The sequence below is a fragment of the Ranitomeya imitator genome, chromosome 4 (assembly GCF_032444005.1).
Source record: "Ranitomeya imitator isolate aRanImi1 chromosome 4, aRanImi1.pri, whole genome shotgun sequence".
NCBI lineage: Eukaryota > Metazoa > Chordata > Amphibia > Anura > Dendrobatidae > Ranitomeya > Ranitomeya imitator.
Window position 1 is genome coordinate 711,492,224 of NC_091285.1, and position 26,088 is coordinate 711,518,311.

Consider the following 26,088-nt stretch of genomic DNA (forward strand, 5'->3'; position numbering starts at 1 on the left):
GCACACTGGGTTAATGTGGTGGCTGCAGGGTCCACAGGGGACAGCCATAGTGGGACAGTTCTGCCTAGCCCACGGTCTAGGAAACAGTTGGCTGAAGGCGTTTGCCCTCCCCCCTCCTCCTCCTACTCCTCCTCCAGAAGCGAAAGCTCATCCACAGAGTGCAGTCGCACGACCACTCCATCCACAGCTGCCAGTGTTGCACCTGTGGTGTCCCGTTATGGAACAGCTAGTGGTAAGCGTCAGCAGGCTGTGCTGCAAATGAAGTGTTTGTGCGACAGCAGACACACCACGGAAGTACTGGCTGAGTACTTGCAGCAAGAAACTCAGTCATGGCTGGGCAGTGTACATCTTGAGGCAGGCAAGGTAGTCAGTGATAACAGAAGGAATTTTATGGCTGCCATAGCCTTTTCCGAAATGAAACACATACCTTGCCTTGCTCACACCTTGAACCTGGTGGTGCAGTGCTTCCTCAAGAATTACCCTGATTTACCAGCCCTGCTCTTGAAGGTGCGCAGACTTTGCTTGCACATCCGACGGTCGCCCATGCACTCCAGCCGTATGCTGAACCATCAGCGATCGCTGAATCTTCCCCAGCACCACCTAATAATCGACATTGCAACAAGGTGGAACTCTACACTGCACATGCTTCAGAGGCGGTGCGAACAGAGGCGTGCTGTCATGTATTTGTGGGAGGATACACATACATGGGCAGGCAGTTGGATGGCAGACATGGAGTTGTCTGTTGTGCAGTGATCGAAGCTCCAAGACTTCTGTCAAGTCCTTCATTGTTTTGAGGAATGCACACGGCTGGTCAGTGCGGACGACGCCATCATAAGCATGAGCATCCCTCTAATGCGTCTGCTGATGCAAAGTTTGACGCACATCAAGGAGCAAGCATCTGCAAAAGAGGAGGAGGGAAGCCTTGATGACTGTCAGCCTTTGTCTGGTTAGGGAAATCTCCGGGACGAGGTGGCGGATGAAGAGGAGGAGGAGGAGGATGATAGGGCTGAATATTTATGGGAGGAGGATGCTTCTCAGGGGGCAAAAGAAACTGGTGGCATTGTAAGGTCAGGTATAGGGTTATTGCAGGCCACAAGTGATGTAGATTTTCAAAAAAGTGCTCCTCAATCCAGCACAAGCAGTGAATTGACACCTGGAACTACGGCCCACATGACAAAGTATACCTTGCGTATCCTAAAACGGGACCCCCGCATTATCAAAATGATGACCGATGACGATTACTAGTTGGCCTGCCTCCTGGATCAACGATACAAAAGCAAATTACAAAACATCATGCCTGAACCGTTTGGTTCAGGCATTTCCAGCACACAGCGGCGCTGATGGTTCTCACACGAGCTGTAGTGGGCAACATGGCAGAGGTGTTAGAGGTGCACAAAGCCGAAGTGGCGTTGGACAGAGGGGATTTATGACCAGGTTGTGGAGTGATTTCGCAATGACCGCAGACACGACAGGTACTGCTGCATCGATTCAAAGTGACAGGAGACAGCATTTGTCCAGTATGGTTACCAACTTTTTTTTCCGCCAATATCGATGTTCTCCCTCACAGGTCATTCCCCTTTGATTACTGGGCATCTAAACTAGACACCTGGCCCGAATCGGCAGAATATGCATTACAGGAGCTCGCTTGCCCAGCTGCTAGTGTGCTCTCAGAAAGAGTCTTCAGTGCTGCTGGTTCAATACTGACCGAGAAAAGGACATGTCTGGCTCCCGGAAATGTTGATGATCTAACCTTCATTAAAATGAACCAATCATGGATTTCAAATTATTTTGCCCCACCTTCCCCTGCTGACACGTAGCTTGCCTGAAAAATGTCTTGCCTGAAAAATGTCTTGCTTTTTGCTTCCTCTTACTGACTGCTCCAATTCCGCCATTTGCAGCTTCTGAATGTCCACCATAGGCCATTTTTATACCTCCCTACATGGGCTAACTGACCCCACAGGGCCGTGGTCACCACTTGGCGCAAGCACCCGTGCGAGTGCTGTTTGCCTGGACAGGTGTGTGTGCTCACTCTTGGGCGACGGCACTGGCACAGGGTCCCACATAGTACAATGAAGTGTCTGTGATGGTGGTGGTGCACAACCAACGTCAGACACACCGTTGTAATATGAGGGGCCCTGTGACAGTTCCGCCACCCACGAGAGAGTGTTCCCACAGCTCGAACAGTGCTCTACCACTTGCAATACTTACCTCTCCCTGCTCCACCACTGTGTAGTCTGTGCTGTTAAATCCTTCAATGGCACTGCCAATACAAATTTGTTGCAATGATAGAAGAGCCCACCCCAGTACCTCGCTATGCCACCAGTTTATTTATGAACAATTCCTTGGCAGACATTTAGCCCAATTTAGTATTTTGGCTTACTAACTGTGTCAGCCACTTATAACAGTTGTCCTCCGCTGAACAAAGCTATGCCACCTGTGGTGAATTCTGTTGTCGGGCTCCCTCCTGTGGTCATGAATGGTACTTCGGCTGGTTCTGTCCATGGACTTCCTCTGGTGGGTGTTTCTGAGTTTCCTTTCACAGGTGACGAGGTTAATTCGTTAGCTGCTGCTCTATTTAACTCCACTTAGATCTTTGCTCCACGCCACCTGTCAATGTTTCAGTATTGGTCTAGTTCACTCCTGGATCGTTCTTGTGACCTGTCTTCCCATCAGAAGCTTGTATTTCTTTGGTTTGCTATTTTTCTGTCCAGCTTGCTATTTAATTTGTTGTCTTGCTTGCTGGAAGCTCTGGGACGCAGAGGGAGCGCCTCCGCACCGTGAGTCGGTGTGGAGGGTCTTTTTGCGCCCTCTGCGTGGTCTTTTTGTAGGTTTTTGTGCTGACCGCAAAGTAACCTTTCCTATCCTCGGTCTGTTCAGTAAGTCGGGCCTCACTTTGCTTAATCTATTTCATCTCTGTGTTTGTATTTTCATCTTTACTCACAGTCATTATATGTGGGGGGCTGCCTTTTCCTTTGGGGAATTTCTCTGAGGCAAGGTAGGCTTTATTTTCCTATCTTCAAGGCTAGCTAGTTTCTTAGGCTGTGCCGAGTTGCATAGGGAGCGTTAGGCGCAATCCACAGCTATTTCTAGTGTGGTTGATAGGTTTAGGGATTGCGATCAGCAGAGTTCCCACGTCCCAGAGCTCGTCCTTTATTATCAGTAACCACCAGGTCCATTATTGTCTTGACCACCAGGTCATAACAGTACAGGTGGCCCAAAGTGCTAATGCATCTCAATAGAGGGATAAGAGAAGTTCTGAGACCATTTTTTTTTTCTTTGCAGTGTGTTTTGTCTCAATTTTCCCCTTTACCTCTGGGTGGTTCAGGACACTGGTGTAAACATGGACATTCAAGGTCTGTCCTCTTGGATGGATAATCTCACTACAAGGATACAAAACATTCAAGATTTTGTGGTTCAGAATCCAATGTCAGAGCCTAAGATTCCTATTCCTGATTTGTTTTTTGGTGATAGATCTAAGTTCTTGAATTTCAAAAATAATTGTAAATTGTTTCTTGCCTTGAAACCTCACTCCTCAGGTGATCCTGTTCAACAAGTAAAGATCATTATTTCTTTGTTACGTGGGGATCCTCAAGACTGGGCATTTTCCCTTGCACCAGGAGATCCGGCATTGCGTGATGTTTTTCCTGGCGCTTGGATTGGTTTATGATGAACCTAATTCAGTGGATCAGGCAGAGAAAATCTTGCTGGCTCTGTGTCAGGGTCAGGATGAAGCGGAGATATATTGTCAGAAGTTTAGAAAGTGGTCTGTGCTCACTCAGTGGAATGAATGCGCACTGGCAGCAATCTTCAGAAAGGGTCTCTCTGAAGCCCTTAAGGATGTCATGGTGGGGTTTCCCATGCCTGCTGGTCTGACTGAGTCTATGTCCTTGGCCATTTAGATCGATCGACGCTTGTGTGAGCGTAAAGCTGCGCTTTCTTTTCTAGAAAGTTTTCGCCTGCTGAGCGTAACTATGATGTTGGTAATCGTGAATTGTTGGCCATGAAGTGGGCATTCGAGGAGTGGCGTCATTGGCTGGAAGGAGCCAAGCATCGCGTGGTGGTCTTGACAGATCACAAGAATTTGACTTATCTTGAGTCTGCCAAGCGCCTGTATCCTAGACAGGCTCGATGGTCGTTATTTTTCTCCCGTTTTGATTTTGTGGTTTCGTACCTTCCCGGCTCTAAGAATGTGAAGGCTTATGCCCTGTCAGTGAGTTTTGTGCCTGACTCTCCGGGTGTTCCTGAGCCGGCGGGTATTCTCAAAGAGGGGGTAATTTTGTCTGCCATCTCCCCTGATTTGCGGCGGGTGCTGCAAAAATTTCAGGCTGATAGACCTGACCGTTGCCCAGCGGAGAAACTGTTTGTCCCTGATAGATGGACTAGTAGAGTTATCTCTGAGATTCATTGTTCTGTGTTGGCTGGGCATCCTGGAATCTTTGGTACCAGAGATTTGGTGGCTAGATCCTTCTGGTGGCCGTCTTTGTCACGGGATGTGCGTTCTTTTGTGCAGTCCTGTGGGACTTGTGCTCGGGCTAAGCCCTGCTGTTCTCATGCCAGTGGGTTGCTTTTGCCCTTGCCGGTCCCGAAGAGGCCCTGGACGCATATTTCTATGGATTTTATTTCGGATCTCCCCGTCTCTCAAAAGATGTTGGTCATTTGGGTGGTTTGTGATCGCTTTTCTAAGATGTTCCATTTGGTACCTTTGTCTAAATTGCCTTCCTCCTCTGATTTGGTGCCATTATTTTTCCAGCATGTGGTTCGTTTACATGGTATCCCGGAGAACATCGTTTCTGACAGAGGTTCCCAGTTTGTTTCAAGGTTTTGGCGATCCTTTTGTGCTAGGATGGGCATTGATTTGTCTTTTTCCTCGGCTTTCCATCCTCAGACAAATGGCCAAACCGAACGAACTAATCAAACTTTGGAAACATATCTGAGATGCTTTGTTTCTGCTGATCAGGATGATTGGGTGTCCTTTTTGCCGTTGGCTGAGTTCGCCTTTAATAATCGGGCCAGCTCGGCTACTTTGGTTTCGCCGTTTTTCTGCAATTCTGGTTTCCATCCTCGTTTCTCTTCAGGGCAGGTTGAGTCTTCAGACTGTCCTGATGTAGGTACTGTGGTGGATAGGTTGCAGCAGATTTGGACTCATGTGGTGGACAATTTGACATTGTCCCAGGAGAAGGCTCAATGTTTCGCTAACCGCCGGCGCTGTGTGGGTCCCCAACTTCGTGTTGGGGATTTGGTTTGGTTGTCGTCTCGTTATGTTCCTATGAAGGTTTCCTCTCCTAAGTTTAAGCCTCGTTTCATTGGTCCGTATAAGATTTCTGAGGTTATCAATCCTGTGTCATTTCGTTTGGCCCTTCCTGCTTCTTTTGCCATCCATAATGTGTTCCATAGGTCGTTATTGCGGAGATACGTGGCGCCTGTGGTTCCATCCGTTGATCCTCCTGCCCCGGTGTTAGTTGAGGGGGAGTTGGAGTATGTGGTGGAGAAGATTTTGGATACTCGTGTTTCGAGACGGAAACTCCAGTACCTGGTCAAGTGGAAGGGTTATGGTCAGGAAGATAATTCCTGGGTTTTTGCCTCTGATGTTCATGCTGCCGATCTGGTTCGTGCCTTTCATTTGGCTCATCCTGGTCGGCCTGGGGGCACTGGTGAGGGTTCGGTGACCCCTCCTCAAGGAGGGGGTACTGTTGTGAATTCTGTTGTCGGGCTCCCTCCTGTGGTCATGAATGGTACTTCGGCTGGTTCTGTCCATGGACTTCCTCTGGTGGGTGTTTCTGAGTTTCCTTTCACAGGTGACAAGGTTAATTCGTTAGCTGCTGCTCTATTTAACTCCACTTAGATCTTTGCTCCACGCCACCTGTCAATGTTTCAGTATTGGTCTAGTTCACTCCTGGATCGTTCTTGTGACCTGTCTTCCCATCAGAAGCTAAGTTCCAGCTTGTATTTCTTTGGTTTGCTATTTTTCTGTCCAGCTTGCTATTTAATTTGTTGTCTTGCTTGCTGGAAGCTCTGGGACGCAGAGGGAGCGCCTCCGCACCGTGAGTCGGTGCGGAGGGTCTTTTTGCGCCCTCTGCGTGGTCTTTTTGTAGGTTTTTGTGCTGACCGCAAAGTAACCTTTCCTATCCTCAGTCTGTTCAATAAGTCGGGCCTCACTTTGCTTAATGTATTTCATCTCTGTGTTTGTATTTTCATCTTTACTCACAGTCATTATATGTGGGGGGCTGCCTTTTCCTTTGGGGAATTTCTCTGAGGCAAGGTAGGCTTTATTTTCCTATCTTCAGGGCTAGCTAGTTTCTTAGGCTGTGCCGAGTTGCATAGGGAGTGTTAGGCGCAATCCACGGCTATTTCTAGTGTGGTTGATAGGTTTAGGGATTGCGGTCAGCAGAGTTCCCACGTCCCAGAGCTCGTCCTTTATTATCAGTAACCACCAGGTCCATTATTGTCTTGACCACCGGGTCATAACAGCCACCTGTGTACTCCTGTTACCAATTGTGAACTGCATGTAGCCTACTTACTTATTTGTGCCTAGTAACTGTGTCAGCCTCTCATAACAGTTGTCCTCCCACGCAGAACCAAGCTAGGCCACCTGGTTAGTCCTGCTAGCAGCTTTGAACTGCATGAAGCCACCTTTTTTTATTTTAGGCTTCTGTGTGTCTGTCTGTCTGTCTGTTTCACACATTACAACTGTCCCCTGCTGAAACAACCTAGGCTGCCGGGTTAGTCCTGGTAGCAGTTTTGAACTGCATTTAGCCTCCTTTTTTATGTTAGGCCTCTGTCTGTCTGTCTGTCTGTCTGTCTGCTCAACACATTACAACTGTCCCCCCTGAAACAAGCTATGCCGCCTGGTTAGTCCTGCTAGCATTTGTGAACTGCATTTTGCCACCTTTTTTTAGGTTAAGCCTCTGTCTGTCTGTCTGAGCCACACATTACAACTGTCCCCTGCTGAAACAACCTAGGCCGCCTTATTATTCCTGCTAGCAGTTTCGAACTGCATTTAGCCACCTTTTTTATGTCAGGCCTCTGTCTGTCTGTCTGTCTGCGCCACACATTACAACTGTCCCCCCCTGAAACAAGCTAGGCCGCCTGGTTATTCCTGCTAGCAGTTTTGAACTGCATGAAGCCACGTTGTTTTATTTTAGGCCTCTGTCTGTCTGTCTGGCTGTGCCACACATTATAACTGCCCCCCCCTGAAACAGGCTAGGCCGCCTGGTTAGTCCTGGTAGCAGTTTTGATCTGCATGAAGCCACCTTTTTTATTTTAGGCCTCTGTTTGTCTGTCTTTCTGTTTGCGCCACACATTACAACTGTCCCCCTCTGAGACAAGCTAGGCCACCTGTTTATTCCTGCTAGCAGTTTCGAACTGCATTTTGCCACCTTTTTTACGTTAGGACTCTGTCTGTCTGTCTGTCTGTCTGTGCCACACATTACAACTGTCCCCACCTGAAACAAGCTATTCCGCCTGGTTAGTCCTGCTAGCAGTTTCGAACTGCATTTAGCCACCTTTTTTATTTTAGGCCTCTGTCTGTCTGTATGTCTGTCTGTCTGTGCCACACATTAATTGTAGGCCTACTCTGTCTGTCTGAGCCACTTATTACAGTTGTCCTCCGCTGAACAAAGCTCTGCCGCCTGTGTACTTCACTTACCAATTTTGAACTGCATTTTGCCTACTTACTTATTTAGGCCTACTAACTGTGTCTGCCTCCCATTACAGTTGTCCTCCACTGAACAAAGCTGAGCCTCAATTTTCATCCGGTGTCAGATATTAAACTCCATTTGGCCTGCTTCTTTGGTTGGGCCTACAAATGGTGTGTGCCGCAGCTTGGTGTTCTCCACTGAATAAAGCTGAGCTTAAATTTTCAGGCTTTCAGGCTATATCAAATATTAAACTGCATTTGACATGCTTGTTTGGTTGGGCCCACTAACGGTGTCTGCCGCTGCTTGTTGTTCTCCTCCACTGAACAAAGCTGAGCTTAAATTTTCAGGCTTTCAGCCTATATCAAATATAAAATTTCAATAGCAAAACCATGAAGCACTGAGGTAATTAGTGATGAAGAGCTGATACCATTAGCTCTCCCTACACGCCCAACAGGCGCTAGCCAACCAGGATTGCTCCAAGCAAGGAGCATAGACATCCATGACACCGTAGTTATTAAAAAGGTATAACGTTTATTCAATAATTCTGTCAAAAGTAACATCAAAATAACACCAATATTAGCATCAGAAAAGCATATCTAATGCTGATAGGGCAGTAAGTGCTGTAAGCACTCCGCACATACAGGAAGGTAATAAAAAGGAGACATGGTAGTAGCCAAAACTCAGGGAGGGATAGACACTGTCACACATATCTCATATATCTTTGTATCATCCCTTACACTAACACTATTGAATCATATACCATTACATTCAGGGTTCCACCGGTCTCTCCATACTATAAATAGCATAAGGGCATGGTGCCTATAGTGCACCGTATATTAGATCCGGCTTACCCATAGTGATTTTGCTAGAGAAGGTGTCCCCCCCTGGTCTGGCTCCCCTGGACGCGCGTTTCGCGTATATCGCTTTCTCAACAGGGTTAATATAGATCCAGTTTCGTGCGGCTTAAATATAGTTAAAACCGGAAGTGGGGCCGGGTCGGCGACGCATGCGCGGTGGCGTCAGAGGTGTGTCATTGCCTAGGCCGTCATAGCAGGGCGGGCGTGAGGCGGATGTCCGCCCATTGACGTCATATGACGCGCGCCCTGCTAGACCAGACGGCTTCAGCTACAGACAAACACCCCCGACGGCAGCGGGCATGCGCACACCCGGCAGCCATTTTTAAGAAGACCGCGGCCGCAGCCATTACAACAAAGATCGTGGAGCTGCATACTCAAACCCCCGCATAAAGTGAGAGCACCGGTGAGTTAATAGCACTAATATAGTGCACAGAATAAAAGTGTACAAGGGGAATAACATACTACACCTACAGCACTAAAGCTGCGGTAGCAGCATGTACCCAAATTAAACAGATTCATACAAAAAGTGCCAATCCATATTTAAGTTTAGAATGTGCCGACAATATTGCAGAGAGGAGACTGAAAAGTGCACAAGAATATACAGACGACATAGTAAATATTGAAATACAATAATAAACAAAAACACCACTCTTCTTGTATTCTCAATTCCTTTTTACTTTTTTTCTTCTTTTTTCTTTTTTTCTTTCTTATTTCCCATTTTATGTTGCTCTTCATTTCAACCATAGATATGTGATAATATAGGTGCATGTGGAAAGAGGTGCGATACAGCCCCAGAATCATCTAAGGCTGCGGTCATATCTAGAGGATAAACTAAAGGATAAAAACAACAACACAAGACAAATTAATAGAAAAGCCTATATCAAATATAAAACTGCATTTGGCCTACTTGTTTGGTTGGGCCTACTAACAGTGTCTGCCGCTGCTTGCTTTTCTCAACTGAACAAAGCTGAGCTTCAATCTTCAGGCTTTCGGCCTAGTTCAAATATTAAACTGCATTTGGCCTACTTGTTTGGTTGGGCCTACTAACGGTGTCTGCTGCTGCTTGGTGTTATCCTCCACTGAACAAAGCTGAGCTTCAATCTTCAGGCTTTCGGCCCATATCAGATATTAAACTGCATTTGGCCTACTTGTTTGGTTATGCCTACTAACAGTGTCTGCGGCTGCTTGCTTTTCTCAACTGAACAAAGCTGAGCTTCAATCTTCAGGCTTTCGGCCTATATGAGATATTAAACTGCATTTGGACTACTTGTTTGGTTGGGCCTACTAACGGTGTCTGCCGCTGCTTGGTGTTATCCTCCACTGAACAAAGCTGAGCTTCAATCTTCAGGCTTTCGGCTTATATCAGATATTAAACAGCATTTGGACTACTTGTTTGATTGGGCCTACTAACGGTGTCTGCGGCTGCTTGCTTTTCTCAACTGAACAAAGCTGAGTGTCAATCTTCAGGCTTTCGGCCTATATCAGATATTAAACTGCATTTGGACCACTTGTTTGTTTGGGCCTAGTAACGGTGTCTGCCGCTGCTTGGTGTTCTCCTCCACTGAACAAAGCTGAGCTGCAATCTTCAGGCTTTCGGCCTATATCAGATATAAAACTGCATTTGGCCTACTTGTTTGGTTGGGCCTAGTAACGGTGAATGCCGCTGCTTGGTGTTCTCCTCCACTGAACAAAGCTGAGCTGCAATCTTCAGGCTTTCGGCCTATATCAGGTATTAAGCTGCATTTGGTCTACTTGTTTGGTTTAGCGGACTAACGGTGTCTGCCGCTGCTTGTTGTTCTCCACTGAACAAAGCAGTGCCGCCTGTTTACTCCTGTTACCAATTTTGAACTTTATTTGGCCCACTTTATTACTTGGGCCTACTAACTGTTTCTGACACTCATTACAGTTTTCCTCCACTGAACAAAGCTATGCCGCCTGTTTTGTCCTGTTACCAATTTTGAACTGCATTTAGCCTACTTTATTATTTGGGCCTATATCTGTGTTTCCTCCTCATCATGCCCATTGCTCAGCCACTGCTAGATGAGTCTGCTGGTACATTGACCCAGACCACTACATTCACATTGCACTCTACACAGCCAGAATCTGACCTTGCTGAAAGTCAGGTTCCCCTTCCCTCATACTATACCACCTAACACGGGGACAAAGAGGAATGTGCAGATAAAAGTGCAGGTTCCTTCATCAGGTGGGGGGAATACTCATTGGCGATGTCACTGGCACAGGGCCCCGCATAGTACGCAAAAGTGTCTCTGCCGGTGGGAGGCGCCCCCGCCATCAAACACACCGCTGTACTTTGAGGGGCCCTGTGCCAGTGCCAATGCGAACAAGTGGGACCCCCCTGCTTGATCGGGATCACTGCGCTTGCAAAGTTTTAATGCTTTCCTCTCCCTGATCCACTGCCGTGATGTAGTCCGCATTTCCTGGGCCCACGAAAAACTTGAACCAGCCCTACCCCCCACATCTTAAACCAAATGACCCCCAATTTTCAATGCCTAACTATTATTATAAGATAAATTAAGATTCACAAGGTTATGTGACAAGAATTGATGTTTTTGACATTACAATGGGCACTGTAGGTGTTTTCCTGTCCTCTACTCACTGCCGACTTTGATTCCCCATTGACTTACATTGGGTTTCGTGTTTCGGTCGATCCACGACTTTTCGCAATAATCGGCCGATTTCGCTCGACCCGATTTTTGGAACCCGACTCAATCCTAAAAAAGTAAAAGTCGCTCAACACTAGTGTCAGCCTCTCATTACAGTTGTCCTCCGCCGAGCAAAGCTATGCCGCCAGTGTACTCCTCTTACCAATTTTCAACTGCATTTAGCCTACTTACTTACTTGGGCCTAGGAACTGTGTCAGCCTCTCATTACAGTTGTCCTCCTCCGCTGAACAAAGCTATGCCGCCTGTGTACTCCTCTTACCACTTTAGAACTGCATTTGGCCTGCTTTTTTATTTTAGGCATACTCTGCCTGTCTGAGCCACTTATTACAGTTGTCCTCTGCTGAACAAAGCTATGCCGCCTGTGTACTCCTGTTACTAATTTTGAACTGCATTTAGCCTACTTTTTTATTTTAGGCCTACTATGTCTGTGTGAGCCTCTCATTACAGTTATCCTCCGCTGAACAAAGCTATGCCGCCTGTGTACTCTTCTTACCAATCTTGAACTGCATTTAGCCTACTTACTTATTTGGGCCAAGTAACTGTGTCAGCCTCTCATTACAGTTGTCCTCCTCCGCTGAACAAAGCTATGCCGCCTGTGTACTCCTCTTACCAATTTTGAAATGCATTTAGCCTACTTACTTACTTGGGCCTAGTAACCGTGTCACCCTCTCATTACAGTTGTCCTCCTCCGCTGAACAAAGCTTTGTCGCCTCTGCACTCCGGTTACCATTTTTGAACTGCATTTAGCCTACTTTTTTATTTTAGGCCTACTAAGTCTGTGTGAGCCTCTCATTACAGTTGTCCTCCGCTGAACAAAGCTATGCCGCCTGTGTACTCCTCTTACCAATTTTGAACTGCATGTAGCCAACTTATTTATTTTAGGCCTACTAAGTCTTTCTGAGCCACTTATTAAATTTGTCCTCCACTGAACAAAGCTATGCCGCCTGTGTACTCCTGTTAACAATTTTGAACTGCATTTAGCCTACTTTTTTATTTTAGGCCTACTAAGTCTGTCTGAGCCACTCATTACAATTGTCCTCCACTGAAAAAAGCAATGCCGCCTGTTTAGTCCTGTTACCAATTTTGAACTGCATTTAGCCTGCTTACTGATTTGGGCCTACTATCTGTGTCAGCCTCTCATTACAGTTGTACTCCACTGAAAAAAGCAATGCCGCCTGTTTAGTCCTGTTATCAATTTTGAACTGCATTTAGCCCACTTTATTATTTGGGCCTATATCTGTGTTTCCTCCTCATCCTGCCCATTGCCCAGCCACTGCTAGATGAATCTGCTGGTACATTGACCCAGAACGCTACATTCCCCTTGCACTCTACACAGCCAGAATCTGACCCTGATGAAAGTCAGGTTCCCCTTCCCACATACTATACCACCTTAAACGGGGACAAAAAGGAAGGTGCAGATGAAAGTGCAGGTTCCTTCATCAGGTGGGGGGGCATACTCGTTGGCACTGGCACAGGGCCCCTCATAGTACGCCAAAATGTCTCTGGCAGTGGGAGGCGCCACCCGATGTCAAACACACCGCAGTACTATGCGGGGCCCTGTGCCACTGCCAACTAGTGGGCCCCCCTGCTTGCTCAAGATCACAGCACTTGCAAAGTTGAAATACTTACCTCTCCCTGCTCCACCGCCGTGACGTATTCCGCGTTTCCTGGGCCCATGAAAATCTTGAGCAAGCCCTACCCCCCCACAAGTTTAGCCAAATGAGCCCCTGTTTTCAATGCCTAACTATTATTATAAAGTAAATTAAGATTGACAAGCTTCAGTAATGCTAATTGATGTTTTTGCCATTAAAATGGGCACTGTAGGTGTTTTCCTGTCCTCCACTCACTGCCGACTATGCTTCCGCATTGACTTGTATTGGGTTTCGTGTTTTGGTCAGCCCCCGACTTTTCGCAATAATCGGCCGATTTCACCCGACCCGACTTTTGAGAAACCCGACTTTTGAGAAACCCGACTCGATCCTAAAAAAGTAAAAGACGCTCAACTCTACTTAGGAATCATACTCACTTGTGAGACATACGTCTGAGTTTCGAAGGTTAAAACCCTCCTCTGGTGCCGGCGCACCAGAGCAGAGCGTGCGGCTGCATAACAACACATGGAGCTGCACGCTCCGCTCCGAAGTGCCGGTGCCAGAGGAAGGTTTTCACCTGCGAAACTCAGACTTATGTCTCGCAAGTGAGTATGATCCCTCTCTAGGAGAACTTTGCATCGGTTCTTTTTCAGGCAGCGAGGTTTTCTAAAATGGTGCTATAACCAGAAGTTCATTGTGGAAAATATGTTGAGAATATTTCCATCAGATAGCACTATCAGCATGGGGCAGGCTTCATTGCCCAAGCAAAGCAAGGAGGACAGGTGATGGAGACTAACACCAGGAACAGAAAAGGTGGGGTACACTGTCAAAGGCCTGGACCAATTTCATGACACTCTCTCAGCATTCATGCCCTCATGCCTTGGAATTTTTAACAAGAAGTGAAAAGTTTTAAAAGGTGGTCAAGCAAGACCTGGCCGACCAAACCAGCGTAGTCCTTAGCTCCTCTGCAACCTTCAGCTATTGAGTATCAAAGCTGGACACGTGGCATGAGCTGTCCCTTAATGCCTTAGGAGTGTTGTGCTGCCCTGCCTGTGTGCAATACCTTTATGAGTGTAGAAGTACCACAACTATGCTTTGTTTACAATATTTGAATGATGCAATACAGTTGGTTCCTTCAAGGGTGTATGGATGACCTTGCTTGTAAATTTTGGCAGGATTTGCACTTAGTGCACAGCTTTTATGAGTCTTGGAGTACCAGTACATGATAATTTCAACAGAGTAAAAGTGTGACACCATTGTTCTCAACAGCGATCTGGGAGTAAGGGATGCTTCCACGGGTCTTCTTCCTTCTGTTCTCCTTCCATTCAGCACTTTCCTCATCTTTTTCAACATTTTCATTGACCACCTGACTTCCTTGTAGGGTCTGACAGAAAAATGCCCAGGCTTCCCTTTGACACCCATTAAACTCATTGCTTGAAACGACTATTTGAGTTTTGTGAATTGCTCAGTTTGAACAGTGAGCACCCGAGGATTTTAGGCTCACTCATCTCTATCAGAGATGTGTTGCAGTGGTTTGCACTATCCCTCCCACGCACTCATCCTCAAAACAGAACAAGTGGCTGGGCATCAGTGCACTTAATCTCTTGCACTTGTGGAGCAAAGCCATGTGGATGGGCCATGAAACCACAGCCAGCTGAGGCATCAAAAACAGAAGTGACTGCTGCATGACTTAGTATCTTATTAACTAATTTCCCAAAGGGTATATGGACCCAAATTAATGGATACTGTGGTTAAAACTTGACTTTTATTGTAAACAATGAATATGGTCTAACAGATAAAGATTTGCATAACTCAAGTTGTACAGCTGTGTAGCATTTCTTTTGGACTCCTCTGTGGGATATCAGTCTCCTAAAGCTAATATATCTCCTACCCAGATTAATAGCTGCAGTCCACTATCTAGGATAGCTTTTCTCAGGACCACTATAGATGTCAGTTACAAGACCACCAGAGCTGATTAAAAGTCACTCATAGCCTCCCTGACATGTTTCACCATTGCTGGCTTCATCGGGGGACTGAGGCTAGACTGAGATAAAAAACAGAGTGCAAGGACTTTTAAGGCTTCTGTTGTGACATCTTCAAATTAACTAACCAATTAGGTCTTCCCACATATTGTGTTCAATCAGAAATAGATCTGTCATTAATGATGTGCCACACTGGCAGCCCATAATAAATCCTTTAACAAAACCTCTAACAAAAAGGATATCCATGATTGGCTATAGCTGTTTATGCCCATCCTATGACATCACTATGGGGAGAACCAACGGTTTTGTATGGAAGTACGTCACCCAATCACATGGTGATCACAGGCCAATCGGGGTTCGGGGTCACGTTACCGAACCGAATATTGAACTACAGTTCAAAGGAGCCCGATGAACCAGAAGGTCCATGGGTCCACTCATCACTAGTGTTGAGCATTCCGATACCGCAAGTATCGGGTATCGGCCGATACTTGCGGTATCGGAATTCCGATACCGAGTTCCGATATTTACCGCCTATTGGATACCGGAATCGGAAGTGCCCAGGCTCCAGAATTCAAACTGCACGAATTCAGCCAATGAGGAATGAATGGAAGTGTGGGCACATCCTGTTCAGCATGGTGGGCATGTAACTACTGGCAAGGCTGTGATTGGCTGCTGAAATGATGTCATGATGCACTATAAAAAACGCTGCCGCCATTTTGCGCTCACTCTGCTGTGATTTCAGTTAGGGACAGGACGCTGTGTTCTAACTGAGGGCCAGTTGAGATAGCTGTTAAAAATTGTTATTTCGCAAAAATATTTAATCAAGACTTAACCAGGTGCATTATTCTTAAAAGGAAAATGTCATGGTATTCTGATGAAAAATATAGTGGTTTTTTGAGTTATCCACAGAAAAACCAAATTGCAGAAAACATAAAAGTAGATTGTCCATGTGTAGATATCAGCGCTTGTCTTGTTTCTCATCTTTCCCAAGGTCCTGAATGGTTAACCATCTGTCTGTGTGAAGTTTGAAGGTCATCATGGCTTCCGCTATCAGCTGTTGCTTCTTCATCTGTTGTCCATGGAGAATGATGTGTAGGAAGGGAGGTGACCGTCCCATGTGACAAAAGGCCCCCACACCCTCCTAAGAGACGTTTATATATGTCCAACACAGATCACGTGTTCTCTGTATATGGTGTTAACTTATACTCTGAGCTACATACACAGAAATAGCTTTTGATAGTGTCAGCAATAAGCAATGTGCTCAGTACAGGATTGAGAATATGAATGATTCAATTACGGTAATCTTTAACAATTCCCCCTTTTGAGGGTGACAGGCATTGATTGGAACCCTCAAATTAAAAATATTAGTAAGATCTACTTTCTTCTTTGGCAAAATAATGTAATAATATTAATATCAATAATAATATTGTTATATGTTCTCAATAATATAATGATATGTAAATTCATGTTATGGTAGGCCGTGACTAATATTCATATAAAATATATATTATACTTCCTTATATCTACTTGAAACATCTCAGGTCTGATGTCATCTGATTTCATCTGGGCTTCATCTTGGTTCTTCTTCTTGATTCTTTTAAAACAATCTTTATTATAATTCTTTTGCAATAGATGATAGCATGTAGATATGTAGAGACTGTGTGTCATGTGTCAATCAAAGTCCATAAATTCAAATGTTGATAAGAAAACAAAGTTCATAGATGAAATGTAGCTTTAATATCTGTGCAGTGTCACCTTTAGAAACCTGGACTTACATTGGCTCGCCTTGGAAATCATCTGGAATCCTCATATCATCCGCACTGGTCTTGGAACAGGTGTGACATCTTTGGTCAGCACAGCAAGGGTTACATTGACTCTTCCTTGCTAAACATAGCACCATAACCAGTCCTTAGTGCACAGGACACATGTCAAGGTTATTACCTGAGTGTTCACCAGCTTTCATGGAAGTCTTATAGGTGATAGGAAACCACTGGAACGTGATAAAAATGTAATAACACAGTTCATCTTTGATACTGTACTCAGTTGTCAGTGATGGATGCTGTAGTCGTGAGTGGTGACATGAATTGTATTTGACACAGTCTATTATTACTCAGAAATCATAGCATCGTTACCTTGTGGAACTTCTGGATAACGGCTTTTCTTCTTGTAACTTTTAAGAATCAATTGAATTTAGAAATATGAAAATCTTTATTAACGTAACGTCAGTATCTGGATTGAAGTCTTCATTCCCTATTCTATACCAAATCTGGTAATTTTCCTAACCTATAATATCACAGCGTACCATAGCAATCAATAATATCCATATAATTATGTTATCAGAATAATAATATGGAATTCATATTTGGAAAAATAAAATAATAATAAATGATAATAATAAATGGTAGTATATTATTAACCATATTCTTCATGTGATTGGACATTTTTATGTCATAGGTGTAATTTCTTTTTGAACCCATAGATGTCAGTGTGTCTTTTATGTAACAAGTGCTGATATTTATTATTAAAACTTTATTAATTTATGTTCAATAGACCAATAATATGTAAGTATGTATAGCCATGAACCAAAATAAGAACATATAAGAATAAATGAATGAATGAATGAGTGAAAGAATTATTGTATTTAACTTAGAATTGAAACATTTCTTATATAATGAAACCATATGATCACTATATTTGATAAAGCAATATTCTTGTATTAGACATTACTTTATGAAATATTGATTTTTTTTTCTTGAGATAAAAAATAAAAATGAAAAATGAAAAATAAAAATGATGAAAAAATGAAAAATTAAAAACAAAAATAAGGCCTTCATTTGTTGATGAAAAAATGAAAAATGAAACATAAAAATGAGAATAAAAAATAAGAATAAGGCCTTTATATGTTGATGACAAATGCAGAGGTTATGTCTTAATAACACATTCCCTTTAATATTTCCTCATGTAGATGTTGTCATAACCTTGGATTACCAAAATATTGAAATTATGCAGCTTTGCATAGAATACCCTTCATTAAAGGAAAAATGACTTTTATAATATTTAATGTTATTGTACCCAATAATACCTTATTAATATTTCTTCTTTATTAAAATGCGTGAAGAAGAGGTATTGATGAAATGTGATGATGTGATCAGGATCAAAAACACATTTCCCCCTTAATATCAAAACATATTATTTCATGAAAAAATTAATTTGTAAAAACCCTAGTGAAAAATAATTATTTTTATAACTGTCATATCAGCTTTATGACTTATATTTGTTTGAAGATGTGTACTCATCTATGTAGCCATAAAAAAAAAACACTGAATATCATAAAATTATCATTTGTGAAAATGTTCTAAATGTAGGTTTTCTAGATAAACCATATTGATGTGTGATTGCACTTATTAAATAATAATCACTAAAGAAATATATGTTGAATAAATAATATTGAAATATATCTTAATATTCTAGTAATTTAACTGAATCCTATTATTTCTTAAACACAAAGTTGTTGTTTTTTTTTTAACATACCATGAATCATAAGGTCTCTGTCAAACTGTGCATACCAAGCCCCACTCTTACATTAGGTTCACTCTCAGCAGCTGCTCATATGCTCTCACCTGTCATCTGTCACTGTAACAACTCTGCATGGCCTCACATCTCTCACACAATCTTACCCACTGCTCCAGGCCATGATGTGGTTTCTGTTTCGTGCCAGCTCCATGTTCTGTGTCTCTGCTCTCTGCATGCCTCATGGCTATGTGTATAGGGGGCCGGCGCCTGAACTCTCTGGTTCTTATAGGAATCAGGTGCATCTGTCTAATCAGTTCCTGACCAATTACCAAGAGGCCTCCTGTATATAGTGCAGCTCCACCCTGTGCTCTGGGCCTGTGCAACTTACTCCCTCAGTCAGTTCTTAGCTGCTGAGGTGCCCGGTCCTGTCTCGGTTATGCTCTCTTGTCTGCCACCCAGGGGGGCAGTGTACCCTGGTCTTGTCCTGTGTAGCCACCCAGCGGGGCTTTGTACCCTGGTCTCTATCTGCCACCCAGAGGGGCATCATACCCTGGCTTGTGTCTGTCTCTGTGTCTTGTCTCGTTCCTGACTCTGTCTTAGTCTAGTCCTCTGTCTGTTTATATCTGTCTTGGTTTGCCTTTTCTGCTCTGTTCGCCACTGTCTGTGGCTCTGCTTCTCTTTGCTCTGCACTCTGACCTTGCTTTACACTCTGTGGCTTTGCTCTCAGCTCTGCACTCAGACCTTGCTCCGCACTCTGTGGCTTTGCTCTGTGGCTCCGCTCTTTGCGGTTCTACCTGGCTCCGCTCTTTGCGGTTCTACCTGGCTCCGCTCTTTGCGGTTCTACCTGGCTCCGCTCTTTGCGGTTCTACCTGGCTCCGCTCTTTGCGGTTCTACCTGGCTCCGCTCTTTGCGGTTCTACCTGGCTCCGCTCTTTGCGGTTCTACCTGGCTCCACTCTTTGCGGTTCTACCTGGCTCCACTCTTTGCGGTTCTACCTGGCTCCGCTCTTTGCGGTTCTACCTGGCTCCACTCTTTGCGGTTCTACCTGGCTCCACTCTTTGCGGTTCTACCTGGCTCCGCTCTTTGCGGTTCTACCTGGCTCCACCTCCTGCGTTTCTGCACTTGGCTCCGTCTCCGCTCTTGGCTCTGCCTCCAGCATCTCCGCTCTTGGCTCCGCATCCAGCGTCTCCGCTCTTGGCTCCGCATCCAGCGTCTCCGCTCTTGGCTCCGCCTCCAGCGTCTCCGCTCTTGGCTCCGCCTCCAGCATCTCCCCTCTTTGCTCCGCCTCCAGCGTCTCCGCTCTTGGCTCCGCCTCCAGCGTCTCCGCTCTTGGCTCCGCCTCCAGCGTCCCCGCTCTTGGCTCCACCTCCAGCGTCTCCGCTCTTGACTCCGCCTCCAGCGTCTCCACTCTTGGCTCCGCCTCCAGTGTCTCCGCCCTTGGCTCCACCTCTTGCGGCTCCGCCCTTGGCTCTGCCTTCTTCTTCTCTTCTCTTAGTTCCACCTTCTACTCGTACTCAGCCTCCTGCGTTTCTGTTCTTGGTTCTAGCTCTTGTGCTTTCGCTCTGCATCCGCTCTTGCGGTCTTTCTCTACTTGTTATTTAGTCCTCCTGTCTGAACAGGTTCCTACCTGTTTCACATACCTGCCTGCAGAGCGGTCCCTACTGGTTCTTCCTATGTTCCAGTGTCTCTGTTGTACCCGTCTGCCTGCATATGTCCCAGCCGTGCCCGCCTGTATGCCAGAGTGCCAGCCGTGCCCGCTTGCCTGTCTTTGTTCCATTCCTCGGTGGGATCAGCAGCCACAGCCAAACTCCACCCTGGAGTGGCACGTGGTACCTTCCTATTGCACAAGTTTGACCTCACCATCAGAGGCTCCAGCGAACACCTAGGAAGCTACCTAGTTACGCCCCTTCCAGGGTTGTTTGGTCTGTGGTCCAGTGGGGCCACACCCCCAAACGCCCGCGCCAACCAGTCTGGACGCGTGCGTGACAGTCACTCAGACTGTGACTCACATAGACGTTCACAATACATATTTCACATACAACGAATACACATGTATTAACCCAAAATATTGTATCCTAATTATCAATCAATGCGCATTGTAATCTATTAAATTTAGTATTCTAATATTTTCTTTGAATATTCCCCAAATATTATCTAACACTATGTTCTAACTCTATTTCGGTACAGGCCTGTAACTGAAACCATTTGAATGTAAAGGCTGAGGAAATTCCTAAAACTAAAAACAAGGCTATATGATATCTTTAACTCACATATGCCACACGTCATGCACCATGCAGTGGGGGAAAAAAAAACACGTTTTAGATTATTACAGAAAGAAAACTTACATGTAGTACACACATTTTAGGTTTTTAGTTATATACTAGCTGAAGAGCCCGACGTTGCCTGGGCATAGTAAATATCTGTGGTTAGTTATAGCACCTCACTTCTCTTATTTTCCCATCACGCCTCTCATTTTCCCAATCACATCTCTCATTTTCCCCCTCACTCCTCTCATTCCCCCCTAACACTTTTCATTTCATAGGAAAAAATAGAGACCGCGCATAGGGAGGACACTGGGAAAAGAAGAAATGTGGCAAAACAACGAATACAAGGTTGTAAATAGGTCCCAAAGGATCCCCCAAATAATCCCCCAAATCGTAGAGAACCCACCTGAACAGATAAACAGCCACCAGAGATAACTAATAGGATAATACAGGCATATAAGCAGGAATGCTCCAGGCTCACATAGATAGGCAAAGCCCACAAACATATATATATAAATGTAACCGTACCTGTAACTTCTGAGTGTCACATGAGGGAATAGTGGATGTGCCAGGCAATGTGGCTGATTACCAGATCGTAATTCAGGCACCGGTGGGCCCGATGTGGAGCTGATCTGGTGTGTTTATTACACTTGTCATTTCAACCTCACATCTGTCATTTTCCGATCACTCCACTATTTTTCCTCACTCCTCTCATTTTGCACTCACACCTTTTCATTTTCACCTCACACCTCTCATTTTCACCTCATCACCTCAGTATATACATGTTTGTCATCTCCCTTATATATAGTATACATCTGTATGTCATCTCCTGTGTATAGTATATACCTGTATGTCATCTCCCCTGTATATAGTATATACCTGCTGTGTCATCTCCCCTATATATAGTATATACCTGAATGTCATCTCCTCCTGTATATAGTATATACCTGTATGTCATCTCCCCTGTATATAGTATATACCTGCTGTGTCATCTCCCCTATATATAGTATATACCTGAATGTCATCTCCTCCTGTATATAGTATATACCTGTGTGTCATCTCCTCCTGTATATAGTATATACCTGTGTGTCATCTCCCCTGTATATAGTATATACCTGCTGTGTAATCTCCTCCTGTATATAGTATATACCTGCATGTCATCTTCTATATATAGCATATACCTGTATGTCATCTCCTCCTGTATATAGTATATACCTGTGTGTCATCTCCCCTGTATATAGTATATACATGTGTGTCATCTCTCCTGTATATAGTATATATCTGTGTGTCATCTCCCCTGTATATAGTATATACCTGTGTGATCTCCTGTATTAGACCTCGTTCACACATTATTTGCTCAGTATTTTTACCTCAGTATTTGTAAGCTAAATTGGCAGCCTGATAAATCCCCAGCCAACAGGAAGCCCTCCCCCTGGGCAGTATATATTAGCTCACACATACACATAATAGACAGGTCATGTGACTGACAGCTGCCGTATTTCCTATATGGTACATTTGTTGCTCTTGTAGTTTGTCTGCTTATTAATCAGATTTTTATTTTTGAAGTATAATACCAGACTTGTGTGTGTTTTAGGGCGAGTTTCGTTTGTCAAGTTGTGTGTGTTGAGTTGTGTGTGGCGACATGCATGTAGCGACTTTTGTGAGATGAGTTTTGTGTGGCAACATGCGTGTAGCAACTTTTTGTGTGTTAAGTTGCATGTGACAGGTTAGTGTAGCAAGTTGTGTGCAGCAAGTTTTGCGCATGGCGAGTTTTATGTGTGGTGCCTTTTGAGTATGTGCAAGTTTTGTGTGAGGCAACTTTTGCATGTGTTGCAACTTTTGTGCATGTGGCAACTTTTCCGCGTGTGCAAGTTTTGTGTGTGGCGAGTTTTCCATGAGGTGAGTTTTGCACTTGTGGCGAGTTTTGCAAGAGCCTAGTTTTTGCATGTGGCGAGTTCTGCGCGTGGCGAGTTTTGAGTGGTGACTTTTGTGTTTCGACTTTTATGTGGCGAGGTTGGTGTATGTGTGGTGAAATGTGTGCTGAGGGTGGTATATGTGTTCAAGCACGTGGTAATTTGTGGCGCATTTTGTGTGTGTTCATATCCCCGTGTGCGGTGAGTATCCCATGTTGGGGCCCCACCTTAGCAACTGTACGGTATATACTCTTTGGCGCCATCGCTCTCATTCTTTAAGTCCCCCTTGTTCACATCTGGCAGCTGTCAATTTGCCTCCAACACTTTTCATTTCACTTTTTCCCCATTATGTAGATAGGGGCAAAATTGTTTGGTGAATTGGAACGCGCGGGGTTAAAATTTCGCCTCACAACATAGCCTATGACGCTCTCGGGGTCCAGACGTGTGACTGTGCAAAATTTTGTGGCTGTAGCTGCGACGGTGCAGATGCCAATCCCGGACATACATACACACACACACACACATACATACACACACATTCAGCTTTATATATCAGATATAATTTATTTTAAGTGTTAAATATATAAAAATCATGCAGTTAATATAACTTCCTGTGTGAATAGGACATAAATTCATGAAACAGGTATTTTTTTATTCAATCCTTGCTTTGAAAGTAAAATTCTAAGGGAAAATGAAAGATAAAGGTTAATTTCATATTTATTTAAAAACAAAGTAATTTAAATATCTTATACATATGTATATATTTAATAAATTTATTTAATGTAATTCTAAATATTATTACTGGAGTAAATTTTAATTATTTCACTATATATATATATATATATATATATATATATATATGCAGTTAATATAATCTCTACTTATACAAATATGCTACAGTATTTACTGTATATTATATTAATATATGTATATAACTACAGAATTATATTAAATAAAGTAATTACATTAATAAATAATACATTGTATAACTCATCATATAATTACATTTTTAGCCAATTCCTAAACCAAAATTTACCTCTCTGTTGCTAATTTGTTGAAAACCTAAAATTGCCATCTTTAGTCTTATGAGCTGTGATAATGGAGTGTTCAGCTGAGCACCCCCTGAGATACTCACCTGCTTCCATTTGTCAATTTCCGCCATCTTTACAGAGAGATCTGAGCCTTCAGCTTTTAACCCTTTCAGAGGAACTTCTTTAATAGACTCCTGAATCGTTTCATAGGGTTTGTAGCAAATATGTAATTTTCTTCGTACTTCATAGATTTGATTCTGGGTCAGGTTTGCAGATTTTGATTTTGGCTTTGATAAGATTGAATTCTGCCTGGTTTCAAAAACTTAGTAAAATTTGTTTTCCTTTCAAGATTCTCATGTTTTCTAGAAAAATCAAGGGATTGCGCACATTCATATAAAGAATCTTTCTGTGACGCAATAACACGAGATGCAGGATTTAAGAATTTAAACATGTTTACAAAACAATTTATCATGGATTGTTGATTCAAATTCGTACTGACCAATTTGTAAACCCTTTCAAAAATGGACATAAAAGTAAACGTACATTCTTTTTGGCCAATCTTCAATTTTAGAAGAATATCAAGATCTGGATAATTTTCTTTTAATCCACAGAAAATCAAAATTTGTAATCTTTCTACATCAGTCATGTCTTCATGGAACTCATCATTCTGCATTTTTAATGAAAATTTTCTGATAAAAGTTACTGGCAGCCAAATTTTAAACAATTTATTTTTCTCTTGATTAGTCAAATCAAACTTATCAGCAAAACTCTCAAATATCTCTGAATTTCTGCACACACATTTTCTCACCATATGCAGGAATGATTTTGCATAACTTTAGCAAGATTTTTCTAGATTTAGGTTGGAGTTGGGCCTCGTCTTCTATTTTTAGTGGCCCTTGTACATCTGTGCCTCGTACATCATCTTTGTCAGTTGGCATGTCTCCTACGCTTCCTCCATCTTGTTTTTCATCATGAGTCACAAAGTCAATATCACCTTGGGCGGCCACACACACATGTGTCACATCTTCTTGCTCACCCTTCAAATTACAGTCAATCTTAGGAACATCATTAATTTCCATTTCCTTAGAAATTATTTCTACACTGTATTTTTTGGACTTCTCTGTAACAAACTCGTTAAATACATAAACTATATGTAAAATATTTTTCAGTTGCTCTTTTCGTTTTTTCCTAGATACTAGCTTAGAATCTAACTTTATATTTGCGATCTTGCATTCTGCAAATAAAGAAAACCAAAATATTTCTAAGCTAGATCCGTACAAACTTACAAATTCTATCTGACTTGATTTAGCATATGAATTAATCAAATCCATTTGTCTTACCTTGAAATCTCAGCTTGTAGTCCCTTTGCTGCACAACGCTGGGCTCTGGACTTCAGCACGGCTATTTTCAGCACGTCTGTCTTCAGCACATCCAGTGCTTGTGTCAATCCGTCTGACACCTGTTCAAGTCTCTGTAATTCATAGGTTCTTGTGAGATCTTTGTGACTTGAAGTATTGAAGTGAAATTTCTGAATACTTGCAGAATCTAGCGGAACTCTTCTGTCTTCCCCCGTGTGCAAGAAGAAGGAAATTCATGCAAAAATAGCACAAAAAATCAAAACTGGCTGGCTTGGCCAATGTTAAAAATTGTTATTTCGCAAAAATATTTAATCAAGACTTAACCAAGTGCGTTATTCTTAAAAGAAAAATGTCATGGTATTCTGATGAAAAATATAGTGGTTTATTGAGTTATCCACAGAAAAACCAAATTGCAGAAAACATAAAAGTAGATTGTCCATGTGTAGATATCAGCGCTTGTCTTGTTACTCATCTTTCCCAAGGTCCTGAATGGTAAACCCATCTGTCTGTGTGAAGTTTGAAGGTCATCATGGCTACCGCTATCAGCTGTTGATTCTTCATCTGTTGTCCATGGAGAATGATGTGTAGGAAGGGAGGTGACAGTCCCACGTGACAAAAGGCCCCCACACCCTCCTAAGAGACGTTTATATATGTCCAACACAGGTCACGTGTCCTCTGTATATGGTGTTAACTTATACTCTGAGCTACATACACAGAAATAACTTTTGATAGTGTCAGCAATAAGCAATGTGCTCAGTACAGGATTGAGAATATGAATGATTCAATTACGGTAATATTTAACAATAGCGAATTGCTTCATTGCGCTTTTCCCAGGCTAATTTAGCAACCGCTGTGTGTTCACCTTGCTCTTGCCTTGCAGCGCTGTTTTCACAGCATTCTGCAAGGTCTCTATGTGTGAGTTGCAGCCCACTCTGCAGTCTGTGTGCAGCCATAGCCGGTTGTATTCAGCTCAGGGGGGATTCACACTGCCTAATACTGTTCTATCCATTGTCCTTTTTTCCTAATAGTGCAGCCTGCTGCACATTTTTTCAAAAATTTCCTATTAGTGGCTTTCCACCCGTATCAAGCAAAAATGTGGAAAACACTACATAGGATCACATAGAGGAGGTTTTTTGGGCCTTGCAGCGCCATTTACGGCTGTCTGCACGGTCTCCGTGTGAGCGCAGCTCGCCCTGTAGTCTGTGTGCAGCCACAGCCGGTTGTATTCAGCTCAGAGTGCGTTACTGCTTCATACCGTAAA